At 41.6% G+C, this 13,600-nt stretch overlaps 1 protein-coding gene and 1 pseudogene across 5 annotated transcripts in view; both read right to left on the reverse strand.

Moving 5' to 3' along the window:
• Positions 1–13,600, reverse strand: part of LOC308285974 (histone H1-like) — a gene marked incomplete at both ends in the record, with an annotated part of 402,459 nt that overhangs the window by 263,353 nt on the left and 125,506 nt on the right. The gene's annotated exons all lie outside the window — the stretch shown is intronic.
• Positions 288–7,952, reverse strand: LOC308285977 (phospholipid hydroperoxide glutathione peroxidase-like; annotated as a pseudogene). The gene is made up of 7 exons (XR_013963342.1): positions 7,856–7,952; positions 6,205–6,299; positions 5,266–5,410; positions 4,749–4,900; positions 2,995–3,019; positions 2,634–2,693; positions 288–899 (listed from the first exon to the last, which is right to left on the reverse strand). The product of XR_013963342.1 is annotated as a phospholipid hydroperoxide glutathione peroxidase-like (transcript).

The following is a 13,600-nucleotide window of genomic DNA, read 5'->3' on the forward strand; positions in this document are numbered from 1 at the left end:
GTTATTAGTATGTAAATACCAGAAGTTATCCATTGCGTGTTGCCTTGCCTTCAAGTGCGCCACCTAAAGACTATTTTGCGAGATGGCATAACTGGTTTTGCTGGTCAACAAGAGTCTGAGCTTGTCAGCAAGCGACAACCAAGAGCCACAATGTTGACACAAAATAAACAGGCTTAATCTGTGACTACATTGCATCAGTAGCACTGATCAATATATTACTTATCATTTACTTAGTATTACTATAACTCACTTTTCTTTTTTAAATAACAGTTTACACATCAATACACTCGCATATAAATAGCGTTTATTTTTCTAATCCAGAAAACACAACAAAACCATGAAGTTACAAAAGCGCTAATGGATCCGAGATGAGTGCAAAAAAATACATATTAAATACCAGTGCATGCAAAGACAAAGGGAACAACCTCTGATCTATGGCAATCTGTGTGCTAATAACAATTACTGGTGTAAGCATTGTCAAGCGGGGTTAAGTACTGTGGACTAATTAATCCTTTTGTGCCTTTTTGTGTTGCTTGAAACACCTATGTATGCATTTATCAACTGAAAATACCGGTATGTCATTATTTTGTTGAACGACAGTAGAAATTAGCCATTGGTTGGTTGTGTGCCTGACAGACTATGATGGTCTCCTGTGGCCATACAGGGTACAGCGTGTTGGGTGTCTCTCTGGGAGCCTTAGATGCACGCTAAGGGGGTCATCAGGCCCGTCCTCCCCCACTGCTGAGGTTTACAGGACAGGCCGTCACTGGTCCAGATACTCGCCCTGAACACCAATACCCAGTAGGGCCCCAGGAGAGGTCAAGGTTTATCAGTCACACACATGTTGGTCGGAGGAATCCGTCGCATTACAAGTACGTGGGCAGGTCCTTCTCCACCACCTGCAGAGGGGAGAGAGAAATAGGCTTTTGGTTAGAGCAGGGCCTCTCAAAGAGGGGTCCTTGAGGGGGCCCCAGGGGGTCCCCAGCAAAACCGTTTAACCACTTTATATGGTGGTATGACACTATGAAACTGTGACGAAGAAGAAGGAGCGCTACAGGAGATCGGTTCTGCCTGCAGCAATAAGGCTGTACAATTCCTCATCTGGTTGGCTTGATCATGCTCATTAAGATGGGGGGAGTGAGTTGCAAGCTATAAGACTATTTTAGATATGTTTGGTCTGAAATTGTTTCGCGACAGATAATATTCTGTGATTTTTCAAAGGAAGGTGAAACAACACTCTAAATCCCGGCAGTCAATGTGTTCATTTGGCGGTCCTTTACATGAAACTGTTGGAGAACCACTGTCCACTGTGTTAGAGAACAGAGGACCCATGCAGAAGAGTGTCTGCAGTCAGGACCACGGACAGAGTTACTTTATATATTATAGACAGACAGCTCACTGAACCATACAGCGGCTGCAGTTTCAGCACCATGGGCAGAGACATATCTTCAATTCAAGGACATATTAATGAACCATACATACAGCACTGTATTATATGAGTCAGTGTTAACACGTTACACATCATAGATTCTTTGTTTTAAAATCCAATCCATTCATTTTGCTTAATCGAAAAACTGACAAGCACAGTGTTTTAATTTATAGATCAACAAATAAACGGTAGGCAGAGATCCAATCCTATCATCTGGCTACACATGACTAGTATCTAAAAAGTGTCTCCCCCCTTCTCCATTCTCTCCATTATCTCCCAGTTACTCCTAGCACAGAGTACAAAACACTGATGTTGGCCTAGTATGGCCTACAAAGCAACAAAACCGACATATCTCCAAAGCCTGATCAGCTAACACAGGGAAGCTGTCAGAACCTTCCCTAAAACATCCAGGACAACGTTCCACATGTCCCAGACTCTTCCCCTTTCTGTCTCCCAAACTGTGGAACAAAGTTTTAAACGTGTCTTTAAGGGTCTACTCTACATACAAAATATAAAGAAAAGAAACGGTCAGACAGTCAGCTGCAGTTGATTCAGAATGCTGCTGCTCTGGGTTTTTACTTATAGCAAGAAAGTGGGGCAGATCGTCTTTTTTTATTTTTTATGTCCTCTGAACTCTAAAGGCCTGTCTATACTTCGACCGAAACCGCCGTTTTCGGTCAAAAGGTCCTTTTCTACCATAAAATTATATCCCTCGGGACTTCTGAAAAGCATTGGACCGAACGGGAGTTCGGAAATTTGCACGTCGGAAAACACAACTCACCGAACATTTCGGTCGAAGTATGGAGAGGCCTTGAGGACACTCCTAGGGTGGGGTTCTCGTGCCGTTTTCGCTGTGATCACTTTCACTTCTTATGCTTTTTGCACTGACCAAATTGACCTTTTTTCTGATTGGCAGTGCACTTCACTGATAATTATTATAATATTTAGATTTGGCAAGATACGGTGAGACACTAATGACACTAAAGAAGCAGTGACTGTAATGGACATTATATTTTTGGCCTTGTTTTTGCTGTACAAAACAGCACTTTTTCTTTTTCCTATTCTTTACCAGTAACTTTGTAACCTCAACTGCTGTGCCACTTCTGGGCGACTGATTCCCACCCATGGGATAATAAAGGTATATACAGTATCTATCTCATCATGCATGCCTCACAAATAAAAACATAATAAAGGTTACACTTACAGACGGGTCATCTGTTGGTCCATATCTCTTGACCACCTGTCCTTCTCTGTTTATAAGAAACTGCAGAGGTGAACAGAAATCAAACCATAAGCACAGCATATATTTAGTTCACACAACAGCAGAATTAAAATGCAAATAAACCAGTGGTTCTCCAAGTGCTGGTTCAGAGACCCTCCGCGTTACTTGAGGTTCTAAATATTATAAGTGTAAAATGGAAAACCAAATGGGTCAATTTGGTTCTATTTGTACACTCAGAGTTATGGGGATCCTTACAATTTATGTTTGAGAAGCACTGAACTAAACTAAGCACTTCAAATCGAGTGCATTCCAGGAAGAAAATGCAACAATAGTCAATAGTTACCTTGGTGAAGTTCCATTTGATGGAACTGCAGAGAAGGAGAGAAAGAGAGAGAGAGGGAGAAAGAGAGAGAGAGAGAGAGAGAGACAGACAGAGACAGAGACAGACAGACAGACAGACAGACAGACAGACAGACAGACAGACAGACAGACAGACAGACAGACAGACAGACAGACAGACAGACAGAAAACACAGTTAGGAACACTGCCTGTTGTCCAAGCCACTGAGGAGGCATAATGACTAAGCAGTGATGTTGCTAGGTTTTCAAAGTAATGGGTTCCGGGACCCAAGGGTGGTCTTTTAGATTGTCCCAGGGCCATTTTATCTCAGGGAAATTACATTTTCCTAATACAAATTGTAATTTTTAACAAAGTGCAGCGTTTAACTTGTGTTTGATCATATATGGATATATTAATGTAGAACATGTCGAACAATATTCTAAATTTGACAACTTTAATATTTGCATAATAAAAAGTATGCAACATTGTATGCTATAGAAAGTAAACAGCACCAAAATATAGTAAATTAAAATAAATAAATACATTGCAAATTAAATGCTTTCATGGTCTAAGAGTTCAGCCCCATACGATGATGGGTGTTATACTAAAAAGTGTCCCATAAAATCAGGTCAGCTCACGGGCATACACTATACAGAGCAGAGATGTTAACGTGGGTGTTATATCCAAAAAGTGGGACCAATAGACTCTGGTCAAAATGGCGCCAATTTTATCTTAATGATTTCCATGGGACGCGTATTTTAAAAGCTAAAATATTCTCCACTTCTCAGCATGAGGCGAGGAGTCACACTGCTCATTCCCGTTTTTATGCTGGTAGATGTAGTAGGAACGGTGGGAAAGATGACATGTTGATATTAGTTTCAAGTCTCAAATCGAATCATCACAATTACATGAATACATCTCCGCTAAGGAACACCAAACTGTTTCATCTGATGCACTGTTTTGTTAAACCGGTCAATCTGGGAAAGAATCTGTGTCATTTCATATAGTGTCACTTTGTGCCGCGCTATGAGCTTGTAGATCTGCAATTTTTCGACATTTGGTCAAATCTTTGAATATGTACTGTATATATATTTTAAAAACAAACATTTTTAACCAAAATATTTGCTGCTGGAGGTCCCTGGAACAAAATATATTGTGTGCAGCCAAACACATATAATTGATATAGCAACATACTGTAAGTCTTTTCAGAAAACCCCTACACACACTAGCGCTGTTTCCTGAACATAGAATTATAATGTAAACTACACTATGTTGTTGACTACAAGGGTTATATGTGTAATCTCTGCACTTCTAAAGAAAGAGGAAGGAACAATGCAACAGGATGTGTGTAGGATATCAGTGTCTATTCTCTACTGCAAACAGATTAAGACATGCGGAAAATGCTGGAAATACACTTTAGGAATCACCATTTTGCTACGGTACTAAAATAAATCTGAGTCCCAACATATTTTTTCACAATCTTACAAAAAACACAGCAGATGTGTTGGCTATTTACAAATAGCCTAAGAATAAAGTGATTGAAAATGTTTCGTCACTAAGTAAGGATTGATCTGGGATGGGTATTGGGCCATTGCTTGCAACACAAATATATATTGCAATTTAGCAACAAAATCATAAAACACCCTCTTATCAAATCCCACCCACAGGTATGTTGTCTTGTGGGAAAAGGTTAAAGGTCAAATATGTAGATGACCAAGGCTCTGTCTTGTGGGTAGTAGTGGGAGAAGGAGGACTCACTTTCCCAGCATTCCCTTGCCCTTGGGCTGTGCCTTCATCCACTTCCACAGAGGGTGAGCGTTGTCTCCGTTCACCTCGATCTTACTGAAGAGGTCAAACTCTGCATTGTAACCTTTGGCAAACTCCTTGATCTCTGCGTCGGTGCCTGGCTCCTGGAGGACAAAGACATGGGACAAAACCCTGATTAGCAAATCGTCACTGTCGGGTGGAGACCTTGTATGTCCAAAAACCGTTACTTAGCAAATGGGCAAATTAGGGTTCCGTTCGTTAATGCACTCTGAGAGAGCCAAGGGTCACACTCTACTACAAGCTATAGGGAGGCTAGGGTTGATGTTTGTTCATGTCATCAAGCTAGGGGAGATCAAATTAGCCGCACACTCGTAGCTTCAGTGCCAGAAATGTATATTTATTGACAACGGCAATGAGAATCAAATTAAACGCCAGTGTTTTGGCAGTCGTGCTGCCTTCCCGTCCACAAGCTGCCATGCTGCTAAAGCTGGGATAAGGAATGTCTCACCTGCCCTCCAAACTGGTTGCAGGGGAAAGCCAGGATGCGTAAACCTTTCTCAGCATAGGAGACGTGCATTGCCGCTAGCTGAGTGTAGTTTACTTTGGTCTTTCCTCATTTAGAGGCCACATTAGTGATGATACACACAAAGCCTCTGGGTAAACAAAGACAAACAAAAACATTCAAATTCATTCAAAGTTCAAACAATAACCCATTATTATTATGGTGTGGCTCTGCAAGAGTCTAGCCATCAATAAGAGTCTGTCTGTCTGTAGTAAATCTCTTCTTTGTGTCCACTGGCCAAACTTTATTTCAGATCACTTCTTTCTCTCTATTCATTGGATGAAATGTTTACAAAAGAGCTCCCTGCTATTGAGAAATCACTGGTATGACTGCTATAGGAATATCTCTATATATTATTTTATTTTTATTTATTTTTTAACAAACATATATCACTTTACCTAGCATAAGAATCCCTATTCTGGGGGTAATATCTGCCGAAAAAAGCTGGTTTACAAGCTCACAACGCATCACAAAATAAAAGCTTTTAAACGTGTAGAGACAGAGAAAGTCTACTATTACAGCCTCAAACATGGTCAACTAAGTATGTGTTTACTTTGTATAGAGACTTGGCGAGTTTAAAGTGTTAAGTCACTGTGGACAAGAGCACCTCCTAATTCCATAATTGTTGTGTATACTGCTTAAACAGTCCTGTTTGTGTGTGTCTAGACAAGGGTGGTGGAAGATGTACTGCTATGTCATTGTGACCTGGCATGGCATTCTTTAGTGTGTATGTACAGACTATTGATTTGTTTGTTATTCTACCATTAAGACAGAATTGTTCTTATTACCTCCAATCCTAGATTACCATTATTACTGCCAAATGCATACATTGTAAATTCCTGTACTTACTGTAAGCACAGCTCACCTGTAGTGAACTCAACTCACCTGTACTTCTCCAGAGACTCCTCGTTGCCGTCGATGTCCTTAGCACTGAACTCATAGATGGACTTGGCACTCTGCCAGTCGGTCGCCTGTGCACACTGGATAAAAGCAAGACAGACAACAACAGAACATGATGACGGATAATTATGAGACAAGAATTCAGAAAAAGATCCAAAGGGCAAGAGAGGACGAGAGTGCAACAAAGAAACTTGTGCAACCAGCAAGGAAGGAAGGAATGAGTCAACAGCTGAAGGAGGTTAAAGGTAGCATTCTTCTTGCTATCTTTAATGTACTTTGGCCTTTATACTGTAAGCCACAAAGACCTGAAAATACCTTTTAAAAAAAGTCTCCTAGACCCTTACAGTTTACTTGAAAAAGATTCAGTGGTGCTCCAACTTGTTTATGTCAAGGACCCCTAGAATTATAATGTATTTGACCACGGACCCCCCCCCCCCCCCCCCCATCTCAAAATATTAATTAATGATTGTTAAGGACTTAATTTAATGTATTAATTTGAGGTATATTAAATCAAGCCCTTAACGATTATTTAACTGAGATATGCTGGTGGTCCAGAGTTAAAAATCCATTTCCCATTAATTATGATGTGATATTGTGTTTGTTCAGTATAATAGGGGTCTCCGGTCTCTCCAGCTCTTTAGTAAGAAAGAAGATACATTTTCAGGCCAGAATCCAAACAGGACAGAGAAGTCATAAAGGATAAAAGGTGAACAAGTGAAATTGGAAGTGATGAAACAAACAACATTGGAACACTATCACATTGAAGCTGTCATACCATGATCTTTGTTCTCTCTTCCTGTGTATTATTAAAGAGCTGGAGTGGAGAGATGAGAGACCCCTGTTGCTGAACAAACACTCTCTGAGTGTATTGATTACTATCAGAGTTTGGAGCTTTAACTATTTAATACAAGTTTTACAATGACATTACTTATTACATCACATTTAATAAAACATCCAAGTTCTCTATTCTCTTAATTAAATGTGGTTCTGTCTGGTGCCAGACGGACCAGACCCCTGTGTCAGACATAACTCTGGAGGCTAAACATGTGGGCTTTAAGTTAACTGGCTGCGTTATCCTGTAGGGAGGATTATCTTTACAAACAGTCACACTCTGGCCATAAAGGACCAGAAGAGCTACCAATGCACTGTCTGGAACAAAAATATAAATCAATATAACGCTACATAAACCAGCACCATGACAATGCTTCTTTAGCCATCGCTGATAATTATTATCATGCATTTAAATAGCATCACCAAACGTTATGTATCTCTAAACGCATTATTTCTTTAATCAACATAATAGCGTCACTAACATGACTAAACTGAAGTTATGCATAGGCTACTAGCATGAGCCGATACGGGTGACACATAACTGTCTGAAAATAGCCGATCTACAAGCTCACAACGCGTCGCCTTGCTACGCGTTGTGAGCTTGCAGATCGTCTATTTTCGGATCCAAATCGTCGTTGCACCGACGGACAGGATAGCACGTTGCACCAACCAGTCAAAAATAGAAGTACTAAACTGCATTTGACCTACAGAACGCACAGAACAGCTCGAGAATACATTCATTTATTCATTTGTGGCGTTCAAACAGAACATTTCATCATCATTGTTGTGAAAATAAATGTGTTACCATGGCTCTGACGAGTCCTCTGCTCCCCAACGCTCCTAGAACAAGCAGCGTTGACGGCTTCACAATGAACTGCATCGTATCATCCACGGGCCACGGCAGTCTGGCACCGACACGTGACGTGACCTGAACACGTGATGCCTTATCTACCACCCCAGAGTCTACACCACTATAGTCTGGGATCACTTCACTTTACGGGGTTTGATCCGGTCGGGAGCGGAAACCACGTTACGTCATGTTGTAGTCCTAGACGGACTACACTTTGGCCGGAACTATCAACCGGATTCAGTTTTAACCCAAAATATTCCCCTGCACCCAAGGACATACTTTTAGGGCCGACCTAATAAACACCTTGATGGGGCGTAGTTTTGCTTTCGAAAAATTCGTTTGGTATGTGCATCTTTTAATCCAACTCGTAGCGACTGGCAAGACTGCGTAGGCTACTCCAGCATTTTAAAAGGGATTGGGGAAACAAACGGGTGGAACCAAATCAAAGCGACGCCGCTTTTCTTCTAGTGGTTTCCGCGCTTTAGGCGGAAACCAAACGGTCTGTTGTGAACTAACACCAGGCTCTCTCCCGGGAGAAAGCCTGGTAGGCGAGGTTACTACACCACTATGTCTACACCCCATAGCCTGGAGGGACGAGCCGGAGTTGTGATTGGCTGGTTGGTGCTATCGTCAGAGTCACCCTAAAGTCTGGGTTTCCGAGGCTAGAGTCACCCTAACTAAACTCAATGAACCACTGAACCTGTACATCACAGAATATGTGATCATAGATCACATATTTCATTTCAATCATACACTACAGTATGTGTAGAAATCTCAATTAGTCTAGAATCAATTCACTTCATCGGAAGGGAGCTAGCTATTTCTAAGACAGTGGTTCTTCTTCTCAACCTGGGTCAGGACTCGGGAGTCGGGACCCCCAGTCCCCACGGCCACGGGGTCCCCTTTGGGGTCAGTGAAGTGTATGATAATTTAAGGACTTTACGAATAAAATGAAATGAAATAAAATAAAATAAAAAATGCTTTGTTCAATATTTATCTGTCGAAGCGTCGAAGCGAGTCAAAAATTTTTTAACAATAAGTGCTTGTCTTTAGATTTGTGAACTGTTGCGACAAAATTAAGAAGGCTAGAGACTGGAACACAACCACCCTAAGGACTACAAACCATCGATTGACATCTAGACTTATTACTGCATAATAATGAAACAGAGCTGCTACGGTGCTACCTTTAAATACATTATGAGAAAGAAATAATGCTGCTATTTGTTCCAAAAGCTAATATATGAAATGAAAATGTCACAATGCGACATAGTTCTGTTTACACAATGCTGTACCCCCTCCAACTGTATATGTTGCCCATTTTCAACAGTTTTGTGACACTTGCTTTGGCAATGTAAACATATGTCTTCTCATGCCAATAAAGCTTATTTGAATTGAATTGAATTGCTTGTCAGGGTGGGGCGGAACCCCACTCCCCAGTTCAAATATGATTATTTGGGGGTTCACAACCTGAAAAGGTTGAGAACCACTGTGTTAATGTATCATTATTTTACATCACATGGTATAATAGACATAAATAATCATACGTTTCTATACTATTCTCTATTCATACCTTTATCCAAAGTGCTTTACATTCACCCATTCACTCTCACACATACACCAATGGTGGAGGAAACCATGCAATGCACCAACTTGCTCACTGGGAGGCCTAAATAGGGGTTCAGTCTTGCTCAGGACTCTTCTGGGGGAGCCCAGGATCAAACTAGGGAACCCTTCGGGAACCCTAAGGGCCGATGCATAGGCCTACTCCACTTTTAGAGCCAAATTTGTTTTGGTTCAGTTCGGGGAGTCACACAATCTCAGTGATAGCATCTGGTGCATCAGAGTCAAAATGCAAAAGGCTATAATAAACGCGATGGCCAGATGGCCACCCCTCCACTGAATGACAGCAACTGAGTCTGACAGCAAAGATACACTCTATGGTTGAAATACAATTAAATAGAACATAAATGTTTTAGAACAGATTTGCATTCTAAAATTACCATTACAGAGCGAAATTCAGACCTATAAGGGACAGGACCCAGACCACTGGATCTATGCATACATATAGATACTACCCCATAGAACCCCTATAGAACTCAACTACACTAACTAGGCTACACCAATCAGAATCAGATTTAAGGTGGTTGCACACTGCACTGCGTGTTTTCGTTGCGTTTTGGAAAACCGAAATTCAGAGGCCAGGGAGAGAGAGAGGAAAGAGAGAGAGAGCAAGGCAGTCCGTGGCGACACTGCGAAAATCGGATAAAATCAACCCTGGTCCGAAAATAAATACGAAACCGGCGGCAGTGTGCAAACGTGATTGACATAACGTGAGGTTGATTTTTTTATTCACACGCTCCGAAATTTAGTGCGATATTCGGCCCGAAAAACACAGCAGTGTGCAAAGACCTTACTCTATAATGGTGACATCACAGAGAATGCTGCTTCCTGATTGGTTATGTTCACCGTAATAATTTTTGCTGATTCCTGATTTTGTGATTTATGTGATAATTAGTGCATTTGGGCAACCAGGCTATTGTTCTAGCCCGAAACACAAACATTGCTAAACATAGCCAATAAGGAAGCAGCAAAGAAAAAAATATATGTATATTAGCCAATCAGGAAGCAGCATTATCTGTGATGTCAGCATTATAGAGTAAGTCCATTGAGTTCAATGGGGGAGTGAGGATTGTTCGAGGCTTCGAGCTTCACATGATGTTCTGGCTATCTAGGCAATAAAGGCAACCACACTTGTAATTTCCAATTGCATCTTTCTAGTTTTGGGCCGGACTAGAACAATAGTGTGGTTGCCCTACTGGCAACTGATAAGATAAGAATTATGATACATAATTCTATGTTTGTGTATGAAGCTCATATGACCATAAGGTTATATATTATGAACTGAGCGTACAGTATAGAGACCACATTTTGGTCGGATACTGTAGGTTCAGGCTAAACTGATTACAGGTCATAGTAACTTTGGCTGCCCTGAATGTAATCATGTTTTGATATACTGTGATACTATGATATAAGTCACTAGTGGTGGAATATTACCAACACTACGTGGCACTTTCTTCCTGTTATTTCCTTGTTATGATATGGGAACGAATCAATGAGTTCCTACTACTTCCTTGTTATGATATGGGAACGAATCAATGAGTTCCACGCTTCTTACTGTCATAAACTGTATGTCTTTATATACATGTTTTCCTCCATCTTGGAGGAGAGAGAGATTTAGAAAGCTACCCCTATGGCAGCTCACTGTTTTGTCTTCCTTGTCTGACTCCTCTCAAAATACAGCAATCTATGGACTGTCCTTTGGCTCGTGTCTCTTATTTTGGTTATGGATTTTATCCATAATCCATATTTATTTAACATTAATATTAATTTACATTTCAGCAACCACACTAACTATACATGCCGAAAGGTGCGGAGAACTTAAGTACACAGAAGAGTTGCAGAGTGATGGCGGGTCACTGGAGTAGATTGTTAGAGGAGACTGCAAAGGCCCGGCTGGCAGAAGGATTTGTGTTGATCGAGGAGATGAGCATGGGTCCTGTGGCAGCATCAGAATCTAGTGGTTCCATCCAGTGCTGGAGTTTTAAGTTGACAGTCCAGTCAGGACAACTCATGAATGGAAAACATATTTTTATTGAATACAAAATGAGCAATATATGTATAATGGTTTGGCAATGAACTGGATCTGCTTTAGGTATTCTGAGAAAGCGACGCTCCGTTGTCGAAGTGATGTGCGTTCGAAAAATCTAGATTTCCCCCTGAATAATCAATCATCAATTAATCGTACATAAACGATGGGCGGCCATATACTGATGACAACAGGGATCTCCATATGGGCATAATAGGAACAAGGACTGTCATATATAGATCTAGGTAGACAGCCAGATTCAAAGATCTCATATGGGCACAAAAGGCATGACACAATGCTGGGCGAGAGGTTTGATTGCAACCGTCAGGTCGCAGTTACTATAAAAACCTCCACCGGCTGTCAGTCTGTCTGTCTGTCTGTCTGTCTGTCTGTCTGTCTGTCTGTCTGTCTGTCTGTCTGTCTGTCACGTCACACATCACACTTTTCCCCTACTCATATCTCCGGTACCGTTGCCCCTATCCATGCCAAACTTTGCACACAAACTCCTTGGCTGCAAAACCATGCAACCTCCACCTCATTTCTCACATGGCCCTCTTCATCCGCCACCATGAGGCCGATTCTTGCTAAACACATTTTTGGACACTGTTCCTACAGATTTTGCCCTAAAATCACGCAAAGCGGCACACAGTATGTCTAGAGTCCTGTCATCCACATGGATCTATCCAATTTAGCACCACCATCAGGCCGATTTTTTAAAACACCCTAAAATCATGCAAACCGGTGTTTAAAACATGTGACCTGACGGTCGCTTATCTCCCGATTAGGGAGTCTAAAGGCGGTTGCACACTGCTGCGTTTTTCGGGCCGAATATCGGAGTGAATTTCGGAGCACGCAAATAGAAAATCAACCTCACGTTATGTCAGTCACGTTTGCACACTGCTGCCCGTTTCGCGCACCACTCGGTCCCTTGCTCTCTCTATCTCTCTCTCTCTCCTTGCCCTGAAAAACGCATTTCGCAACGAAAGACGCAGCAGTGTGCAACCACCTTTACTGGTTGTATGACTTACAGTTCAAGAGTTGTAGGCAAGATGTGTAAGTACATGGCACATGATGCAATGATCCAATGTTTCACTTATAAGTTAGAATGGGATCGGTCCAGCAGTGTGGGCAATTAGTGGCTCGGACAGGAGCGAAAACCTATCATCTACGACCTTTGGCCTTCCTGCCTGGCGGAGAGGAGACAATGGAATCAGAACAGCGGATTTAGCATGGCAGTGACCCATGTGATATTTAATTTGTGTTATTGCATGGTGTTATTTGTTACAGGCTTACAGTATGTGAGACCTGGGTAAGGCTGGGTTAATTAAAAACAACATGTTTGTGTGTTTGCAGCTGTCTGGCAGATGGACTGTCATTTGGGAGTTGAAAATGCCTTTAGGCTTCACACTTGTTTTCCACTCACACACCTCAGCCAAGTTAACTAGCTCTGTGGTTCTCAAAGTGTGGTCCGAAGACCGCCAGGGTTCCTTGAGGAGGCTCGTGGAGGGGTGCCCAGGAAAATCAGTTAAACCACTTTAACCCTGTATATTACATGTGATAGCCTATACATACTGCAGCCGATCTACAAGCTCAAACTTGTATCTTGAAAAAGTGTGAAACATTTTGGATTATTTTTAATTGTCTCCACCAGCCGAAGGCTGAGTGGAGAGTATGTTTTCCCCTCCGTCCGTCCCGCAATATGATGTCATATTGCGTCATATTGCGTCATATTGCGTCATATTGGAGAGTATGTTTTCCCCTCCGTCCGTCCCGCAATATGATGTCATATTGCGTCATATTGCGTCATATTGCAATATGACGTAAATGGGTAGATCATGTTGAGATAGTCATTTTAAAAGTAGATCTCACGTCAACAAAGTGTGGGCACCCCTGATCTAGAACCTCTGCCCCACATTTTTCAAATCAGCCTCATGGTGGCGCTATAACAGGCCAATTTGTATGGCCTGGTGGAGACCTGTGCTCGGAAGAGCACTGCTTCTAGTTAATATTATTTTTTAAATATTTGAACAACACAAATCTTGTGCGGGAGTCCC

Source organism: Nannobrachium achirus (genome assembly GCF_963921795.1).
Source record: "Nannobrachium achirus genome assembly, chromosome: 5".
Lineage (NCBI taxonomy): Eukaryota > Metazoa > Chordata > Actinopteri > Myctophiformes > Myctophidae > Nannobrachium > Nannobrachium achirus.